The following is a 5,485-nucleotide window of genomic DNA, read 5'->3' on the forward strand; positions in this document are numbered from 1 at the left end:
TAAGAGGCAGCTAGGTTGCACACTTGTTTAACCTACTAATATGTCATCTGAGACCAGTGTTAAAATATTGATTAAGTGACAAGGTAAGTTCAGTGGTCTTATTTCTCTGAGTGCACTTAAAACTACTACACAATCTGAAGCAATGTAGCACAATTGATAGTATTTTACTGGATGGGACTAGCAAGGGTCATGTTTAAGGGTTGAAGTAAGTTAGCCAGTGCCCTGTATCAAGTGGAAATAAAAAGCTGTGATATCTTTTTATTTAAATCTTCATAGCTTAGCCTGTTAGTCTTCTGTAACAGGGTGCTGGCTAGGAGGTCCTGAGCCAGGCCCCTGTTAGCCCAGCTCCAATTAAGAAGCATTAATTGGGGCTGGCTGAGTATGCCACATCTAATTGCTAGAAGAGAAGCACCTGTGGGCCTCATTAGCCAGGGGCTATATAAGGCTGGCTGGCTGGCGGGCTGGCGGGCTGGCGGGCTGGCGGGCGGGCGGGCGGGCAGGCAGGCAGGGACAAGAAGGAAAGGGAGGAGCCAAAGGCTGTGCATCCTTGCTGGCTGGAGAAGCTAGCTGTCCCCCAGGTTGCTGGTTTGGCACAGACTGTAAATAGAAGGTGGTGGGAGCTGACACTGAAAATAAAAAGCACTGGTGATTGTACTCAGAAGGGGTCTCTGGCTGATGGCAAGGTGGGGCAAGTGAATGTCTCATTACATCTTCATGATGTAAAAAGGACTGAATTTGTGATTGCTCTGTGTTTTTCTACTATTTTAGACCAAGTGTCCTAGAGCATTGCTATGGTGTTTCTGATGAGATGTACCACCAGGCCCTTTGAAGCCACCTGCTGGAGGCATCATGATCCTACTATACCCTGCCCCAGGAAAGGGGCAGTGAAGGTGGGTCCTCCACACCTGCCTAAAGATGCTGCAGGGAAGAAGCCAATCAGAGCTCAGTAGCCTCAGAAAAAAGGCACTGCAGAGTCTGAGCAGGTTAGTTACTGGCTGGGACCAGAAGGGTGGAGAGGGAGTAGAAGGCTGTGAAACTCCACAGATAAAGTGACTGGGGAGAAACCTTGCTCCAGCAGGGATAGGGTTGTGAAGCTCCCCAGGCACAGTAGTCTGGGAAAGAGAACTTTGACTAAAGGGGACCAGACTGTTGCAAGTTCTCCAGACAAAGAGGCCTCCGAGAAGACCCTGAGAAATCAGGACAGGGACTGAAAAACTTTCCAGGCAAGGAGGCTTGGGAGAGACCCTGCTCCAACAGGGAACAGATAAAGGACCCAGTAGGTGATGGAACAGAACAGGAAACAACCCAGGTTATGCAGCAGCAACTACTAAAGAAAACAGCACATGGCTGCTATTTATAGGGTCCCTGGTTTGGGATCTGGAGGCCTGGTGGGTGGGCCTGGTTCTCCCCCCCCCCACTGGCCAAGAAGAGGATAAGACTCAGTACTAAAAGCTGGAGAAAGGGGCTAGAATTTAAACAGGCCTAGAGATGGGGCTGAAGACCCTGGAGAGGGCCAACCATTTGATGGACTGTGTCACTCCAGATGGTGTTCCTTCATGCATTTGGACTATGTGACTTAGCCAGAGAGCTGAGCCACTAAAGACCTGCTTGGCAAGGGCAACAGCCAACAGAAAGCACCAGGGATAGAGAAAGGAGAGAGTGCACAATTGCACTTAGCTGACAGGAGGCGCTCACAAGAGGTGAGTGTGACCCATAGTGTTGCATTAAGACCATACAGTATGATTGCTGTCCCCTGGGCCCTCAGGAAAATGAGAGGAAGCTGTCCCCAGTGTGCCGAAACTTTAAATAAATGCATTCAGAGAAGGCTAATACCCAGCTAATGTAGACTTTAAAGTGTCATTAGCTGAGAGAACTGACAAAACGGGTTACATTCTAAAGGTGAAGACTTTGGAAATGACTGATCCAATGGAAGAATCAGGTTATTCATCTGGAAACATCACTGGGTAAGAAATGAGCAAACTTCAAATGGTTTGGAAGCAAGAATGAGGATATCTCTCTGAACTTCTTTCAAACCAATTTAAACTAGTTTGGCCTGGAAATCTCATGAGCTTGAATTGTGTTGTGACATATGTAGTGTTGGTGTCACCTGGGCTGTACAATAAATACAAGGACAGCTGTTCACTATTTTAATATTCCTTTTTCCAGCTGGAAGCGATAAGCAAGGAGATGCATATATTTTTTTAAAAAAAGTTTAGAGAACTCCAGAAATGGTTTTGGGTAAAAGCTTGGATCACTTCTTGCCTACCTCTAAGCCAAGCATTGCTAGCCAGTTCCCAACTGGAGAAAGAGGAACAAAACCCTTCTCCTTCTTTCCCGCTTCCATATATTAAATATAGTCTCCAATCCCATGCCATGTAATACATATCTGCCAACATCACAAATACTGTATAGTAAGTAGTCACAGAATGAGTGATGATCATTTGCAAATTATAAGTAAGTTGTAAAACTCATGGCAATTGTTTTTCCCCCTTAACACAACAGCAATCCTCCCTTGCCTTTGGAAGGCCCATTCCTTATTTTAAAAAGGAATCTGGAGTCTGGTGTGCTGGGCATGACCCTTCTCAGTTGCTTGATGAAGTCTGGGGCACACCAAATCACAATTCTGTCTTGGGTTCCAGGTCTATTTTTTGAGGTAGGGGGAAATGGTGGCTGGGGTATGGTAGCAGAGAGGAAGTCTGTAAAGACAGTGAGGGGATGAGAAATCCCAGGAGTGGGCACCTCAGTAACATGTGCCCCAACCTTTCATTCACTCCTAGTCACACGCACACAGCCAGTATAGAACTGGCTTGGAGGTTATTGTTACTAGGGGAGAGGAGGATTTGGTAGTGGGAAAGGGTTGGAGAATTCTTAGAGGTGTGGGAGGGTTTTGCCAGTTCAGGGGACTGGACTGAGTCCTTTCCCTAGGAACATCCCTTCCTTGGAATTCCCCCCACACACATCATGCACCAGTGGTTTAGCTGCCAGCCCCACTATCAACTTGTTTCTAATTTTTCAGATTCCACGGCTCCTCACCCTCTTACGTTAGTTCTGGCCCTTGACAGATGTACATAAATCTCTGTAGTGGTTAATGATGGTAAATCCTGCACTAAGCAAACTCTATCCAGCAGCTCCTGGTCCTAGTTTATTGCAGGTCAAGATCTCTCTCCTTTGGACTTGTATGTTCTTCTGCATTTCTTGTCTCTTGTCCCAGCTGATTTCTCATGCCTACTTTTTTTTGGAATGTCTTAATCATACCTTTATTCACAATTTAGAGCTACCTTTCAGAACATAACACACTGCTATGTTTACTTATCGTATTTATGTAATTTTCTCCCCTAAAACTATATCTCAGCTTTGTGCTTTCTCTACTTAGTCACTCTCCTCTCTTGCACAACCAACAACATCCCTGCCCTCTATGGTATTTTTCTTTCTGCAGTTTCTTCTTTGCTCTCATTTATTAGATGCTCTGTCTCTCCACCCTTCTCAATAAGACTCCAGGGAGTTAATTCTATTCCTAACATTCTTCAAAGCATCACAGATTTCCTTTAAGTTTCTAATCACCAACGCCTGGTTTCTGCATCTGAGGCAGAATTTAAATGGAGATCCCCATCTGTATTTAATGTGCACTTGGCACAATACCTCCATTATTTTTATGCTTTCCCCCCTCTATTTTAAAGACCAAGGTTGAAATCCTGGCCTCCTTGAAGTCAATGAGTTTTCCCACTAACTTCAATAGGCCCTGGATTTCACCCTGAGAGAACAAATCCTGAGAGACAGATCTTATATCCCTGAAATCAAGGTGACTCTTCCTACATTCCTTCATTGTTCTCTTTATCAGCACTAGATTATAGTCTTACAAGGTCTTCAATCAGCTACCAGAGGTGGAAATATAGTTCTCCAATCCAAGTCTATTTTTATTTCTTCCTATTTTGTTTTTTAGATTGCTTTCATTTTACATAGGCAGCAAAGAATTACCTTTTTCTAAACCCTCAAGAACGTCTTTAAATCTTAAAGATGGACTTGTTACTTGGGAGAAATTTCAGATGTATTAGATTTAAAATGTAAATCCATCCAACTTTTTACTATGTTTTTTCCTTCCTCCTTTTGATAATGACCAAAGATGTGTTTAAACAGGAGTTTTCCCCTCTTAACAGCCTATTTTCTCCTAACTGATCAGGCAGTGAAGAAATAATGCTGACTGTGTGACATCACAAGCCATAGAAACAGATGGATGTCAAAAGCAAGATGCTGAGTTCATTTCAGGATCCAGCAAAAGGGGAAACTGGGTAAAATCTTCAGTAGATGGAAAGAACTAGAAAATGCCAGCAAAAATCAATTGATTTGCTCCATTGAGCCCAGAGAATGAGTAAAACTCTTCCTACCAGCAAATGGACAGTAGCAAGCTAGCCTCTTATGACATCACTCATAGCTGGAAGCCTTTGTTGACCTACAGGTGTGGCAGCTGGACCAAGTAACCACCCTCTGTTCAATTTACATCATACACCAATGCAAGGAAATTAGTTGTAACAGGGGACGGTGATTGAGTTACCTCTATCAAACTGGTCTAGGATTTTTTGCATGGTATTACTGTAGCTGTATGCCACACTGATGTCATTTGTAAAGTCAAAATGTCTGAGAACTTAAAACTTGAAGGGAAATTCTTACCATGAAATGCCACCATTTTCTTTGAAGTTGCTTTAAGTGCCATATGTGAAAAGAGGTATATCCCTGCTGGCTAACTAACCAGGGGACTCACCCATGCAGACACTCCTTGTACAGCTCCTCCTCAGGATAAATGTGGGATTTCATTTCCTCAAGGCTGAGTCTCTCTTACATATAAAAGGAATCTCCTCTAGGCTTTGTACCCTACACTGGGTGTCTCTTTAAGAGGGAACAGGGCCCAGTGCACCTGGGCTGATTACCTGCTGCCCAGTTGGGGCTTAAGAATCTCCAGCAGCTCCTGCTGTGTGCCACACTCATTCTCTTGGGCTGCTCTCCTGCTCATAATGTCCATGTCCAGTTTTTCAGAGAAAGCAGCCCTCCACACCCTCTGCTTAGTGGCCACTGTCCCAGAGGCGTTCATTATCTTATTAAACATGTCATCACAGGTTCTCTTTTGTCTTTCTCTTATCTGAGAGAGCCCCTCCAGCAGCATGGAGGAAGAGCTGAAGGCCACACTTTCAGCTGCAAACTATACAAAGCATAAAGGAGCTCTTGTCAGTGCAGAACCAGTGTCTAGTACAAAGATGCTATATAAAAATAATTCCCCTCATTCACACAAATATAAGGCAGAATGTTTTCATCTCTACGAGGTATTTGTTGAACTGGTTTGCTGTCCCAGCTACGGTGAGTATGGACCGGGGGCAGGGGCACCAGACCCTCTGCAGCATTAGGTGGGCAATCTGTGGAAGAACAGGAGGTGGTCAGGGAGCCATGCCACCTCCCCTTTGTGACATGGGCATTGTTTGGAGGTCAGGGCCGAGCC

The 5,485-nt window shown here is 44.6% G+C and overlaps 1 long non-coding RNA gene across 2 annotated transcripts; it reads left to right on the top strand.

The window, feature by feature from the left end:
• Positions 1–530: 530 nt before the first annotated feature.
• LOC123364503 lies at positions 531–4,997 on the top strand. Of its 2 annotated transcripts, none has more exons than XR_006577133.1 (3): positions 531–683; positions 769–1,964; positions 4,178–4,997. It is a non-coding gene; the product is annotated as an uncharacterized LOC123364503 (long non-coding RNA). The 2 variants fall into 2 exon arrangements; XR_006577134.1 differs by having other exon boundaries at positions 769–1,700.
• Positions 4,998–5,485: the final 488 nt, after the last annotated feature.

The sequence above is a fragment of the Mauremys mutica genome, chromosome 2, assembly GCF_020497125.1.
Source record: "Mauremys mutica isolate MM-2020 ecotype Southern chromosome 2, ASM2049712v1, whole genome shotgun sequence".
NCBI lineage: Eukaryota > Metazoa > Chordata > Testudines > Geoemydidae > Mauremys > Mauremys mutica.